Genomic DNA, 16,513 nt, shown 5'->3' with positions numbered 1-16,513 from the left:
TGGCTCTAGCAGAAAGAATGTTTGGTTAATGCTTCCTCCTCAGCACCCACACCCAATCAGATGCCCAAAGCTACAAATCTAATCTTAAAAATGTAAGTCTGTCTACTAAAAATATTAAAAAGTGAGCTATTTTTATTCTTTGACACTTATTTTTTTAGATTCACATTGAAACTTACGTACCTTGTACAATCGCCTCCTAACTGATCTCTTAACATCCATTTTCTTGTTCCTCTCGTTCAACTTGTAAAAACTGCCTGACGACTGTTTCTCAGGCCATTCTCCCCTTGCGGTGTTTCTGCTATTGCCTAAAGAATAAACTTCACAGTTACCGTCTCCCTCCATGTGTCGGCCAAATGAAGCTGCTTTTCCCTTTGTCCCAGAGGTACTCTGATTCCTCACCATCACATTTTAACTTGTTCGGTTCCCTCTTTCCTATTATTTTTTCTTTTTAAAATCTAATAATCTCTAAATAATTCATGGAAATGACCTCTCTCCCTAAAGTCTCTCTCCATTCTACACAATTTCCAAAACGCCCAGACTCTCACAGAATGTTTTGAGGATGTTTCTGGTGACCCTTCTTGTTACTCTATAGCCTGTATTACAGTTATTTGCATATGCTATTCCTCTTCCCTGTTCATCAGTCAGTTCAGTCGCTCAGTCGTATCTGACTCTGTGACCCCCTGGACTGCAGCATGCCAAGCCCCGCTGTCCATCACCAACTTCTGGAGTTTACTCAAACTCATGTCCATCGAGTCGGTGATGCCATCCAACCATCTCATCCTCTGTCGTCCCCTTCTCCTCCTGCCTTCAATCTTTCCCAGCATCAGGGTCTTTTCTAATGAGTCAGTCTTTCGCATCAGGTGGCCAAAGTATTGGAGTTTCAGCTTCAGCATCAGTCCTTCCAATAAATATTTAGGACTGATTGCCTTTAGGGTTGACTGGTTTTTAATCTCCTTGCAGTCCCAGGGACTCTCAAGAGTCTTCTCCAACACCACAGTTCAAAACCATCAATTCTTCAGCACTCAGCTTTCTTTATGGTCCAACTCTCACATCCATACATGACTACTGGAAAAACCATAGCCTTGACTAGACAGACCTTTGTTGGCAAAGTAATGTCTCTGCTTTTTAATATGCTCTCTGTATTCATATTTGAATATGAATAAGATACTGATATTTAACTTTTTTTTTCTAATTTTTTAAGGGTAGATTTAAAACTTACATTGGTTATAAAGACCACAGTCAAGGAATCCAGATTCCCACTCTATTACCAATTGTTTTTATCTCCTTTCTTTAACCTACAAAAATTAAACTACGGTAACAGACAAAAAATAAACTATGAACCTTAAAAATTATGATGCTATACTATATTAATCTAGTGATGCATGCTAAGTCACTTTACTCATGTCTGATTCTTTGTGACCCTTTGAACTGTAGCCCACCAGCTCCTCTGTTCACGGGATTCTCCAGGTAAGGATACTGGAGTGGTTTGTCATGCCCTCCTCCAGGGGATCTTCCAAACCCAGGGATTAAACCCACATCTCTTAAGTCTCCTGCATTGGCAGCCTGGTTCTTTACCACTAGAGCCACCTGGGAAACCCAATATAGAGATATTAATTACTATTAATAGTAATAGCCTAAAACAAAACTTAGTAAAAGTATGATACCCTAGGTATTCTTCTAAATCCGTCATCCTCCAATGATCCTGACCTCCTGATATCCATGCTCTTGTGAGGTTAGTTCCCTTCTATATCAAATAGGGCTGACTTTGTAAGCAATTGGATGTTACAGAAATCACACTGGGTGACATCTAACACGTAATCTTTAAAGATGTTAGGATTTTGGCTTTGATCTCGTTTGGATTGCTCACTCTGGGAGAAACCAGCTGCCATAACAAGGGGACGTTCAAACAGCCTATGGAGGGGACCATGTAGGATGAAGTTGAGGCCTCCTCCAGCTATTACCAATCTGCTGGACATAGGAGGTAGCTACCCGGAAAGCAAATCCTTCAGACCTAGTTGAGACTTCAGATGACTGTAATTCCAGTAACTATCTTGACTGCAATCTTATAAGAGATTCTGTGATGGAAACTCACAGATAATGCTAAGATTTCTCATGGATGCAAACTGTAATAAATACTAAAGGTCGGCTGTTGCTTTGAACCTTTATGTTTTGGAGTAATTTGTTACATGACAATAGATGATAACTGATTCATCTGCTATTCCTTTGGCTCATTCTGTGACGTTGGGTATATGGCATAACCTTAAACTTCTAAATTAACAAAAGAGTTGAAACAAAGCATGACAACACATTCTTATATATTGAACATTCTGTAACCATACATGTCCTGTGTTAACATATATCAGGGAAAATGATTCAACACCCCCTGAGAACAGCCTTTGTGGATGACCATTCATTTACTCTGTGGCGGCCTTTTGCCATATCTAACTCATTGGTCCTTAATGCTATTTTTGATATATTGCCCGATCCATCCATAAACCCACCCCTAGAATGTTCTATGAGGCTGGCATAATACTAACTCTTTAAATCACAGTGGAAGAAAATGCTTCTAATTTATGCCACCTTTTATTTGCTAAATAATTTTGATTGTAATGCTCCATCTTGACCATATCAATATCCTTTTGCTACTAGCAATTGAAAACAAAAGTAAATGTTTCATTTCTCCTCTTGGCCAGCTAAAGAGGAATGCTCACCACTCTAGGCCTCGATATGAATGGAGAGATTTATGGTTAACTTCATAGGAGAAGGGATTTACTGTATTTGAAAGAACTGGGTTTGAAAGTCTATAGGTCTCGATGCTGGTTTCTACTCTGTCACTACTAACCTGAAAATCTTTGGCTAGTTGTATGTGTTTATGTGTCAGATTACAACAAGCTATTCCAACACCTTTTTTTTTTTTGTTAATTACACTAAGAGTGTTGATGGCTCAGATGGTAAAAGAATCTGCCTGCAATGCAGGAGACCTGGGTTCAATCCCTGGATCTGGTTCAATCAGGAAGATCCCCTGGAGAAGGGAATGGCTACCCATTCCAGTATTTTTGCCTGGGAAATCTCATGGACAGAGGGGCTTGGCAGGCTATAGTCCACGGAGTCACAAAGGGTCAGACAAAACTCAGTGATCAACGCCTTCACTTTCAAGAGTGTTGGAATAGTTTGTTCTAGTCTGTCACACATAAAGAATGATTGGGACTGTACTGAACTCTAAGGTAATTTACAGTATGGCAGAGCACAACGGTGACGGTGTCTTTGTGAGCACAGAGCTTGCAGTCTGTAGCTCGCGTGTGCTCAGCCACTCAGTCTTGCCCGACTCTTCGCGACCCCATGGACTATTGCCCACCAGGCTTTTCTGTCCATGGGATTGTCCAGGCGTGAATCCTGGAGTGAGTTGCCATTTCATACTCCAGGAGATCTTCCTGACCCAGGGGTCAAACCCACGTCTCTTGTGTCTCCTGCATTGGCAGACAGGTTATTTACCACTGTGCCACCTGGGAAGCCCCCATAGTCCATAGTTCCAGGAAAAGCGTAAGGTCTATTTACAAATCTCTATGCACATGAACACAGAATAAAGGGCGATTGAGTTGACTTAGAACATTGGACATGAGCGGGATGAAAGCACACTGAGTTTCACGGTAGCAAGGCAATTTCAGAATCGCACAGACATAATTATCCAAGAACCGGTATTCCTAGTTCAAGTATCTAGTCAGCAGCTATCTGATTTGGCAGCTTCTTGGGTTATTGCAAGAAGATTTCTTTTATCATTTTAACTGAGAAAGAAGAACTGGCCCATTGCATTAGCTGCATCTACCATGGCCATAGGCTCAGGCAGTGATAGGATGTGTAATAGTAATATGCTAGACCTAGACAGGAGCCAGAGAGACTTGGGGATAAACAGGCTCTTTGAGCTCCAATGTTTTCATTTTGCAGATGAAGTGACAGAGAGCCAGGAAAGTTATTTGAATTGCTTAAAATTCATACAACAATTAATCTCAGAGCTATTTCTAAAATTCAAGTCAGTTGACCCTCCCGCCTACCCCCATCGGTATGCTTTCTGCTTTGCGCTTCTGTTTCCAATTAAGAAGGTAAAGAAGAAAATAACAGACACAGAAAGGTATAACTCATATGCTGATTCACTTCTGCAAGGTCAAATTTTTATCCTCACCCCATACTCTAACTGCAAAATAAACATATATGGGTTAAAGCGTTAAACAACATTGTAAAAGAAAGAATAGGACAAATGAGTCTGATTCTAGGAAATGAAAGCACTTTCTAAGCAGAAAGTGGTGACATAAATTACAAAGAAAAATGATAAATTTGACTACATGTGAATTTTAATGCACCATTTATCAAAAGTAATATAAATAAATTTAAGGTAAAATCAGAAAAAAAAAGCACACTAATCTTGATGGGTAAGGTCTTGATGTTCTTAATAGTAATAATAAAAAAATGAACACTTCATTTCGAAAGACAAACTATGATAGAAACAGGGCAAGGATCCTGAATAAACCAAACTTACGGTACAAACCGTGGATATATTCTGAGTCTCATATGTATATAAATGTTTGAAGTTACATAAGGTGTTATCACCTTCCCCTATCAAATGTGCAAATATTTAAAATTTAGCAGCTGTCATTCTTGGTATTAGTGAGGCTGCAGGAAAGTGAGAATTATTGCAATGTTGGCAGACTGCATTGTTGGTTCTAAATGCTTGCTGCCATTCTCTACCTGTTCCATCTATATAGGGTTCCTGGCTATACCCTTTTCTAGGGGAGAAGTATCTTTCCCATCTTATTTTGGTGAGCTTGACCATGCGACTTACTGCAGCCAATGGTATGTGGAAAGCGGCCTGCTCTTTATGTGGGCACACTAAGAGGTACCATGTACTTGCACCTTGCTCTTTTCCCAGATGTCCCAGCATCCCCAGGTAGAGATGCTGCTTTATCCTGTATTCCAGGAAAAAAAAGATACACAAAGACAAGAGCCAAGATCGATCCACAGAACGAGAATACTGTGAGCAGGAACTCAGCCTTGGTTGTTGAATCCACTGGCATCTGAAATGTTAATGTTGTTTTTACTGCAGCAAAAGCTAATAACTATAGTAGGAATATAAATAGCACAACACTTACTAAAAAAACATTTTAACAATATATATCAGGAGCCTTAAAATTAGCTGACACTACTGACTTAAAGATTCCCTTACGTGAGTCTCTGGGTCAAGAGGCTCACAGCAATATAACCCTTGATGTTGAAAACTGGAAGCAAGCCAAATGACCAAAATTAGGAGAATGATTGAATAAATCATGATAAATACATAGTCCGGAATGTTACAGAGCCATTTAAATGGTATCTAAAAGAAATATTTAATGGCATACGAAAATATTCTCTCTGTAACATGAGGTGGCAAAACTGTATACAATTTGAAAATGTAGAATGATGCCAGATTTGTAATATATACAAATATGTGTGAAAAAAGCTTGAAAGGAAATATATCAAAAATCTTTTCAGTGCTTATTACTTGATGGGTGAGAAAAAGTTATTTTATTCTCTTCTTCATATAGTCTTGTATTTTAAAAAATCATGAACAGCAAGGGTGCTCGTTTTTTCTTTAATTCAGAATATATATAAAACCACCAGATTGACCTTATTTTTGCACATGAGAGAATAAATCTCAGAGATTGAGTAGATCCTGGGGGAGTCAGATTAGAACTTGGTTCTATCTATGCTTTTAACTACTATGCATGTACTGTTTTACAATAAAACTATCTTGACTATAATGTTTCTGCTCAAATATCTTTATCATGCAGAAGAAAATCTTATATGCACTAACCTACTTAACACTTTATAATAAAATTATACCAAAACCAGAATAGAAGCATAGGCCTTGTTCTTTTATAATTCAGATTTCTAATAATCATTCATAAATTAACTCAAAAACTATTTATTTAGAATCTCTCAGGTTCCAAAGACTATGCCAGGTATAGGGGACTAAATAGCAAATAGGAGAAAACGGACCACCCCTCACTAAGCTTCAGCCAAGTACATACAGACAATACAGTCTGTCTTTATCAGACCACCTTCCATTGCCATTATTTTCTTTATTTCATCTTTAAACCATCACGCCAGTCACCAGAATGATTTTTACGTGATAAATGGCTAGTAAATGCTATATGCCTATATTTATTTTTTTGTTTGATTTTTAATTCCTGAACTCACCCGGCAGAATGCTAGCACTTTTCTCTGTAGGCTATAGGACACCGTTGACTTAACAACAGATAGCAAGTGCATCTTAAGCTATATAATGTAATTTTCTATAAATCTATTAATTCACCTTCATCTTATCCCATTGATAGACTTATACTGGGAAAGACTGAAGGCAGGAGAAGGGGACGACAGAGGATTAGATGGTTGGATGGCATCATCGACTCGATGGACATGAGTTTGAGCAAGCTTTGGGAACTGGTTATGGACAGGGAGGCCTGGCATGCTGCAGTCCATGGGGTTGCAAAGAGTCAGCCATGACTGACTGAACTGAACTGATCCTTCCAACATTCACTTTATAAAAAATGCTTCAGTTGTGCACTGGTGTAGACTAAGAGCAGACGGACAAACCACTGGTTTTGCATGTTTCTGAGAATGCCCTTCCTCATGTGCTCCTAATAAACTCATCTTCCCCTTTGAGAGTATCCCTGGCTCTTTCTCTATGAAGAGATTTTACACCGGTTTTCCTTGCTGAGCACCCAGACCTCACTATATATATTAGTATTGTAGGGCTGTCCTAACAAAACACCACAAACTGGGTGGCTTGAGCAGTGGAAATTTGTTTTCTCCAAATTCTGGAGACTGAAAGTTCACGATCAAGGTGTCAGCAAATTTGGTTTCTTCTAAGACCTCTGTCCTTGGATTCCAGACAGCCATTTCCTTTCTGTGTCCTCAAATGGTTGCCCCTTGATCTCTGTTATCTGCATTTTAATCTTCCCTTTTTTATCAGTGCACCAGTTGTATTGGATCAGTGGCCACTCATATAACCGCACTGCAACTCTTAAAAGGTCTCATCTCAAATATATTAAGATTCTGAGGCACTGGAGATTAAGACTTCAACATACAAATTTAGAGGACCCACAGTTCAGCTCACAACAGTACCACTGGATTCCTTATCTGCCCATCTGTCTGATATGTGAACTCACCCAATGGCAAGGTCAACCATTAATGGCCAGTATCTGGTCCATTGTAGGTATCTGGTAAATATTGACTGGATCAATAAGACTATGAAGTTGCAGAGCATAGAACCCAAAAGAATACAGAACAGAAGGAGGAGGAGGTGAAATGAGAACTTCAGGGAAGGTTGCATGTCATGTGGACTAAATTTTTAGGAAAGGGTAGATTTGTGCCCACAGAAGATAGAACCCCATCCCAAAATAGAATAATATATCCAAAATAATGGATGTTGACATAACTTGACAGATTAATGGACTAGTAAGGAAAATCAAATTTCAGGACTGGTGGTCACCTCTCAGTTCAGTTCAGTAGCTCAGTCGTGTCAGACTCTTTTCAACCCCATGGACCACAACACACCAGGCCTCCCTGTCCATCACCAACTCCCAGAGTTTACCCAAACTCATGTCCATCAAGTCCGTGATGCCATCCAACCATCTCATCCTCTGTTGTCCCCTTCTCCTCCTGCCCCCAATCCCTCTCAGCATCAGTCTTTTCCAGTGAGTCAGCTCTTCACATGAGGTGGCCAAAGTACTGGAGTTTCAGCTTCAACATCAGTCCTTCCAATGAACACCCAGGACTGATCTCCTTTAGAATGGACTGGTTGGATCTCCTTGCAGTCCAAGGGACTCTCAAGAGTCTTCTCCAACACCACAGTTCAAAAGCATCAATTTTTCCCCACTCAGCTTTCTTTATAATCCAACTCTCACATCCATACATGAGCACTGGAAAAACCATAGCCTTGACTAGATGGACCTTTGTTTGCAAAGTAATGTCTCTGCTTTTCAATATGCTATCTAGGTTGGTCATATCTTTCTTTCCAAGGAGTAAGTGTCTTTTAATTTCATGGCTGCAGTCACCACTTGCATTGATTTTGAAGCCCCCCAAAATAAAGTCAGCCACTGTTTCCAGTGTTTCTCCATCTATTTGCCATGAAGTGATGGGACCGAATGCCATAATCTTAGTTTTCTGAATGTTGAGCTTTAAGCCAACTTTTTCACTCTCCTCTTTCACTTTCATCAAGAGGCTCTTTAGTTCTTCTTCACTCTCTTCTATAAGGTGTCATCTGTATACCTGAGGTTAATGATATTTCTCCTTGCAATCTTGATTCCAGGTTGTGCTTCATCCAGTCCAGCATTTTGCATGATGTACTCTGCATATAATTTAAATAAGCAGGGTGACAATATACAGCCTTGACATACTCCTTTTCCTGTTTGGAACCAGTCTGTTGTTCCATGTCCAGTTCTAACTGTTGCTTCCTGACCTGCATACAGGTTTCCCAAGAGGCAGGTAAGGTGGTCTGGTATTCCCATCTCTTTCAGAATTTTCCACTGTTCGTGGTGATCTGCATAGTCAAAGGCTTTGGAATAGCCAATAAAGCAGAAATAGGTGTTTTTCTGGAACTCTCTTGCTTTTTCAATGACCCAGTGGATGTTGGCAATTTAATCTCTGGTTCCTCTGCCTTTTCTAAAACCACCTTGAATATCTGGAAGTTCACAGTTCACATATTGTTTAAGCCTGTCTTAGAGAATTTTAAGCATCACTTTACTAGCGTGAGATGAGTGCAGTTGTGCGGTAGTTTGAGCATTCTTTGTCATTGCCTTTCTTAGGGATTGGAATGAAAACTGACCTTTTCCAGTCCTGTGGCCACTGCTGACTTTTCCAAATTTGCTGGCATATTGAGTGCAGTACTTTCACAGCACCATCTTTCAGGATTTGAAATAGCTCCACTGGAATTCCATCACCTCCACTAGCTTTGTTTGTAGTGATTCTTCCTAAGGCCCACTTGACTTCACATTCCAGGATATCTGGCTCTACGTGAGTGATCACACCATCATGGTTATCTGGGTCATGAAGATATTTTTGTACAGTTCTGTGTATTCTTGCCACCTCTTCTTAATATCTTCTGCTTCTGTTAGGTCCATACAATTTCTGTCCTTTATTGAGCCCATCTTTGCATGAAATGTTCCCATGGTATCTCTAATTTTCTGGAAGAGATCTCTAGTCTTTCCTATTCTGTTGTTTTCCTCTATTTGCACTGATCACTGAGGAAGGCTTTCTTGTCTCTTCTTGCTATTCTTTGGAGCTCTGCATTCAAATGGGTATATCCTTCCTCTTCCCCTTTGCTTTTTGCAGTGAGAAGCGTCGAGTGGTCACCTCTAAGTCCTCTAAAATAGAGATTCCTCCATCATTTCCACCCAAGTTACTCAACCTCTCCTTCAATACCCCTAAACATGAAGAGTATGAGTTTCAGCTGTGGGCCGGAGACTGTCATGGTGTATCTCAAACTTTACTCATTCAAATATGATCTGAATGAGTTCGGCCACATTTGCATACTCTCTCCTTTCCTCAATTGATATTGCTCAGTTTAAATTAACTCTCATTTTTCAGACAGTGCATTTAAAATGGAACTTAATATTATTACCACTACTTGAAAATCAGTGTCTCTTGGCCTCAATAGAAGATAGAGGGATATAGAAATCTACAAGTATGTTATTTGTTGTTCAGTTGCTCAGTTATGTCTGACATTTTGAGACCCCATGGACTGAAGCATACCAGGCTTCCCTGTCCTTCACTATTTCCTGGAGTTTGCTCAAACTCATGTCCATTGAGTAAACTCTGGGAGATAGTGAAGGATATATGGAAATCCATAACTATACATGTTATTATTAAGATAACTGCACACACACACTTAAAAACATGCCATTTTCTACAAAAAGCTAGGTAAACCACACTTTGGGGAAATTTATTAGAATAAACCTCTTTAAGTAAAGATTGAATTCGTCCATTTACATTTGGCTCTCTTAATAAAGGCACTGTGTTCAAATCATTACAGGGAAGAAATTCTGATTTGGTGAAGGCAGAGTATGTGCAGACGAATAGTTGGAAGAGAGTCAGTCAGTGGAGGAACTCTCCCTGGAATTATGCCTAAGAGCAGTGGCCGATAGAATATCACCATCGTGGCAACACTAACAGGTCAGTCCCTTTACTTGGAAACAGGTTCCTCCTAGTTCATGCTTTAATTCAAACTCAAAAATAATAGAACTCTATTTTAAGTGATTAAATACAGATTAAACATTTCCCCCACAATCTGATTTCCTCTGTAAATTTGCTCAACAAATCCTTTCTCCATAAAGAGTACGGAGGGAAATTTCTAACCAGCTCCAATTTGAATGAGGACTTAAACTCTTTTTGCTTAAGAGACTCCTGAATTTCTCTATGTGTGTGTGCTCAGTCACGTCTTGACTCTTTGTGACCCCATGAACTGTGGCCCACCAGGCTCTTCTGTCCGTGGAATTTTCCAGGAAAGAACACTGGAATGGATTGCAATTTCCTCCTCCAGAGGATCTTCCCAACCCAGAAATCAAAACTGTGTCTCTTGCTTCTCCTGCACCGGCAGCCAGATTCTTTACCGCTGCACCACCTGGGAAGCCTTCCTGAATTCCTAGCTAATTTCAATTTGCTTTGTGGCCTTGAACAATCATTTTGTTCCATTGAGCCTCAGTTTCCAAGCCTGTGAAATAATAGGATTGCAAGTAGACCAATGGTTCTTGGAGTGTGGTCCCCAGAACAACAGCATGGGCACCAGTGTGGAACCTGCGAAAAATGCACATTTTGGGGCTCCACTCCAAAAACATCGCATCAGAAATTCTGGGGCAGGTGGAGACACCTGTGTTTTAGGTAGCCTTCCTGGTGGTTCCGATGCTGAAGTTTGAGAGTCTTTGCACGGGAGGATATGCAAAGCTCTCTCTGCCCTGCCATCTGTGAGGTGCTGCGATCCTCTGGTCTTTGAATGAGAGGGCGCGAAAGAGGCCCGTGTTAGCAGTAGGAGGGAAAGCTGGCTGGGTTGAGCTGCTTGAAGAATGAGTGTGTTCTTCGGAGGAGAATCACCTGGCCTAACTAATGACTACAAATCCCAAGGGGAGAAAATCCTGGGAAGGGTTCCTCTGGCCACCTGGAAAGGAAGCAGTGACAATATGGGAGAATTCTCTCCTGGCGCTTCGGGAGGGGAAGAGAAGGCAGATAATGTCTTCATTAGGAGCAGCTTGGCAGGCATCATGCGCCGGGTATATAAACAGAAGTGGTGTGTTATTTGGCCCCAGGAATAGGGTTCCCAGAGATATGAGAACTCCCAAAAGCCCCTGTCCACATTTTTTTCCTTCTCCTAAATTTCGGGTAAGGGTCGAGTTTAGAGTGTATTGGGAGGCTATGTGGAGGTAAAGACCAAGGGAAGAGAAAGTTCCACAACAGCTGAGGCCACGAGGCACTTTCTGTCCCACAGATTCCTGAGGGAGAAACGATTTTCGCACCAAACAAATTCATCTCAACCCCACTGGAGCCGGGGTAGATGCAAATTGTAGCATGGGTGGGAGCTGGAGAGGCGGTGATAGGAGGAGGAGAAGGCAGAGAGGAATTCTGGCGCCATCTAGTGGCCGATGAAGAAGCCTCTTGTCCTAACAGACATCCAAGGATGGCTGGCAGGAAAGCATCTTGTTTAAGAGAAAGCCTTTAATACAGTATAATTGCCAATCCCCAGGGAATTAAACTCCCCGCCATACATGAGCACAGAGGGACAGCCCTGATGGTAATGGCAGAGATTAGTGGGCAGAAGGCCGCAAGTGGATCAAAGAATCCTGAATAGATTAACAATTCCTTTCTGTTGAAAGGCATTCCACCCTTTACACATAAAGTAGCTTAACCCATCCTGAAGTTAATGTTGAGACGCAGGCACTAAGGGAAGAGCCAGTCCCCCTTTTGGAGATGAGAAAACGGATGCCCAGAAAGATGTGACTCGAGGTTCCACAGAGCAAATGGCAAGGGTAAAATGACAACCCCGAAGAGTTTTGCCCTTTAACACCAAGCCCATCATTCTCTCAGCCACAGTAAGAAGTACCCTGGCAAGCTCAGGGTATATGAAACCCAGATGTTCGTCCCTTCTCAGAGGCATCACTAGAATGTCCCATAAAGTTCATGGTTTTCAAATGCCAGAATCGAAATCATCATCTCTACCATTTCCTCCCCCAGCTTAGGATCTCTTCTGCTTTCTATCCTGACGAATATAGAGATGAAAGGTGTCCTTTCCTTTACAGGGTCTGTAAGTGAGTTGGGGAGGCAGGATTCAAGCACAGTGAACAAACAGATAACAGGATCATATGGAATGACCTACCAGATTGGTTGGAAGGGACTCCCAATGCTCAGATTCCTTACAGCCAAGAAAAAGGCGGGGCTCTTCACCAAACAGAAAACAAAGCTCTCAACTGAGAAACTGAGAAAGAGATACTTGGTCCCCCTCAGACCCCGCTCTATCCCTACTGAGTCTTCCACTGCAGAATCCCTACTCCTTCTTTTGCTTTGCTTCACCTCCTCAAACAAAATGTTTGTTGTTGTTGTTGTTTTCTACACAACCATGTAAATTATAGAATGTGTCGTTTTGTCCACTAAAGCTCACCAATGGCTCTCCGTGGCACCCTGATAAGAAAACAGAAACCTTTACTATAAGGCACAGACAGTAGCTGACCCCAGGCTTGCCTGTTGCTCCTCGGCAGGCGCTTCCTGCATCATTCACACCTCTCCACCAAACTCACCTGCAGAGAGATCCCAGCAGGAGCCACATCAGGTGCTGCTTCTGCTACCATACAGCTGATGTTTCTCACATCAGAAAAAAAGTCTGTCCTTAAAGTGCTGGCATGCTCCTGCAGGTCTCTGTTTAACTCTTACCTTCTCAGAGACCCCTTCTTCCACCTCACCCACTATGCAGCTCTTCCTGCATTCTCTGAGACCACAGCCACCTTTGCTTTTCTCTCTCTTCTCGTTTCCTACGCACCCCATGAAACAGGATTCACTCGGTGGCTCCCTATTTACTATGCATCACCCCAACTCGAACGCAGGCTAGGGTAGAAAAGACGGTTTCTGTGGTATTTGCAGTACAGGACTGAGATCAGAGTACATGCTCAATGAACATCTTCTGTCTGGTACCAGGACTTAGTACAGAACCGTATCAGTGGATATGCATTGAGTAAATGTTTTCACTTCACTTAAGGAAGAGGTGAAATAGAAATTCAGGAGGGAAAAGACGGTCATTTCAGTAAATAATACTGTATGGGTTAATGGAGATCTACCTTTAATAAAAGGGAATATAGAGCAGCTACAACTCTCAATTACTGCTAGTAGGCTGTGGGTTAAAACAGGTGCCTGGTAAACTGCCTGGCAATATCCCCTGTAAGTGAACATACTTACCCTATGACCTCATGGTTCTTTTCATGGCCATATACCCAAAAGCTACATACAGGAATGTTTCCCCAGGAAAGGCCTAAGAATGCCCATAGCATAGCCATTCGTAATAGCTATTAGCACTATCGCATAGGGTTCTTAATCCCCAAGTTGGAAATAAGCTGAATGCCCATAACTAGTAGAATTAATACATTTTGATACATGCCCAGAATGAAGCATTTACAAATGAAAAAGAACAACTTACTGTTATGTGAAACCATTTTGACAAATCCCACAAGCTTAATACTGGGCAACATCAGCCATATGCTAAGCAGTACGCAGAGTATTGTTCCCTCTAGTTAAAGTTCAAAAACAGAAAAACACTAATATCTGGTGATATGAATCAAGACAATGCTGAGCTTCACGGGGGAGGACAGTGATGGACCTGGGGGTTGGGTCAGAGTTCAGCATCCTGATAAGGTTCCCTTCCTTAATCTGGGGGCTGGCTCCTTGGTTGTGCTGCCTTTGTGAAAAGTCATCAGGATGTACCCCTGGGATCTGTGCACTTTTCTGTGTAGGTATTAGACCTCAATAATAAACCACATTAACAAAGATTTATTTGATAAAGGAAGAAAGATGGAAAGGAGGAGGGGTCAGAAGCAAGGTGTAGGAAGTGTGGAAGGAAAGAGGGACAGGGAAGGAGGGAAGGGAAGGGGAGAAAGAAAGGAAGCAAAGGAATGTTGATTCCCTTTTCTTTCTCATCAGAGTGTTGGTCCCCCCACCACCTCCTGCCACATGGGACCTCATCGTCAGCCACACCCAGTTCTGCCGACACCCATCGTCACCTCCTCCTGGAAGTCTGGGTCAGCACCGCCACATCGGTCTCCACTCCTGGCCCCTTCCTCTACGTGCCGCCTCCCTATCTAGCAAAAGAAATGGACGCTTCAGGCCAAACCCAGATGTTTCAGACTAGTTCCCTTCTAATCTTCTGTGGAAAAGCCATGCCTGCAAAGAACATAGGCTTAGTGGTGAACTGTCACGGCGTGTGGGCCAAGCGTCTCAGGTGTGTCCGACTCTGAGCGACCCCATGGACTGTGGCCCGCCAGGCTCCCCTGTCCATGGGATTCTCCAGGCAAGAACACTGGAGTGGGTTGCCATGCCCTCCTCCAGGGGGTCTTCTGGACCCAGGGATCAAACCTGCCTCTCTTCCAAATTGTCACTCACCAGGCAAAATCAGAGAGGTGAGTGATCAGGAGGAAGGGATGCAGGAATCAGGTCACTTTAGGAATGGTTTCGTGCACTGGGAGAAATTCAGTCTGGGAAATGGGCGTGCACTGGGCGAATGTGTGCTGGGGACTTGCTCTCCTCAGCCCCTCATTCCTGCCTCTCCTTGCCTCCTAAGAGGAAACTCGCACAGCCCGGGTCTTAGGAACTGACAGTTTAAAAGTACTCCAGGTTGTTTTGACTAGGTTAGGTTATAATGATAGCGCAAATCAGCGAGACATGGATTTTATTTTTTTCATTGGAGGCTGATTACTTTACAATATTGTAGTGGTTTTTGCTATACATTGACATGAATCAGCCATGGCTTCACATGTGTTCCCCATCCTGAAACCCCTCCCACCTCCCTTCCCATCCCATCCCATCCCTCTGGGTCATCCCAGTGCACCAGCCCTGAGCGCCCTGTCTCATGCATCGAACCTGGACTAGCGATCTGTTTCCCATATAATATACATGTTTCAATGCTATTCTCTCAAATTATCCCACGCTCACCTTCTCCCACAGAGTCCAAAAGACCGTTCTTTACATCTGTGTCTCTTTTGCTGTCTCTCATACAGGGTCATCATTACCAACTTTCTAAATTCCATATATATGCGTTAGTATACTGTATTGGTGTTTTTCTTTCTGACTTACTTCACTCTGTATAATAGGCTCCAGTTTGATCTACCTCATTAGAACTGATTCAAATGCATTCTTTTTAATGGCTAAGTAATATTCCATTGTGTATATGTACCACAGCTTTCTTATCCATTCATCTGCCGATGGACATCTAGGTTGCTTCCATGTCCTGGCTATTATAAACAATGCTGCAATGATCACTGGCGGTACACGTGTCTCTTTCAATTCTTGTTTCCTTGGTGTGTATGCCCAACAGTGAGACTGCTGGGTCGTATGGGAGTTCTATTTCCAGTTCTTTAAGGAACCTCCACACCGTTCTCCATAGTGGCTGTACTGGTTTGCATTCCCACCGACAGTGTAAGAGGGTTCCCTTTTCTCTGCACCCTCTCCAGCATTTATTGTTTGTAGACTTTTTGATAGCAGCCATTCTGACTGGCATGAGATGGTCCTCATTGTGGTTTTGATTCACATTTCTGTGAGAATGAGGAGACACAGATCTTGCTGCTATCAGACTCACCGAGGGAGCTTGTTCAAAATATATTCTTCAATCTTACTCCAAACTTATGGATTCAGAAACTCAGGGATCTATATGATTTAGCAGGTTTCCTAAGTTGTTCTTCAATAGCAGAGCACAGAGGTTAAGAGCATCTGTTCTGAACAGTCAGATGCTGTTGAAATTTCAGTCTCAGCACATCCTGTTTACACACATTTGGGCAATTTATTTAACTTTGTCATCCCCACCTTCCTTATTAGTGACATGGAGATGATAACTGGGTTTATCTCTTAGTGCTGCTTTGAGTTTTAAATGAAACGCTGGGCACGATGTTTGACAAGCAAAATGCTGAAAAATGCCATGCACTGTGTCCGGTACTGATGCAAAATCAGTACAGGTGTTTGGAAACCACTGCTTTAAAAGACTTCCTACCCATCACTTACACACTATATGCTGCTGCTGCTAAGTTGCTTCAGTCGTGTCTGACTCTGTGCGACCCCATAGACGGCAGCCCATCGGGCTCCCCCGTCCCTGGGATTCTGCAGGCAACTGGAGTTGGTTGCCATTTCCTTCTCCAAGGACGCTAGCACAATGATTATTGACTTACACTGTGTATTGACACATTTCCATATTGGTGATATAGGTATCTCTCCCCATGTGGAGTATTTTCCTAATAGATAACAA

The sequence above is a fragment of the Capricornis sumatraensis genome, chromosome 6 (genome assembly GCF_032405125.1).
Source record: "Capricornis sumatraensis isolate serow.1 chromosome 6, serow.2, whole genome shotgun sequence".
Classification (NCBI taxonomy): domain Eukaryota; kingdom Metazoa; phylum Chordata; class Mammalia; order Artiodactyla; family Bovidae; genus Capricornis; species Capricornis sumatraensis.
The sequence above is the reverse complement of the archived record's forward strand: the minus strand, read 5'-3'. Positions refer to the sequence as shown.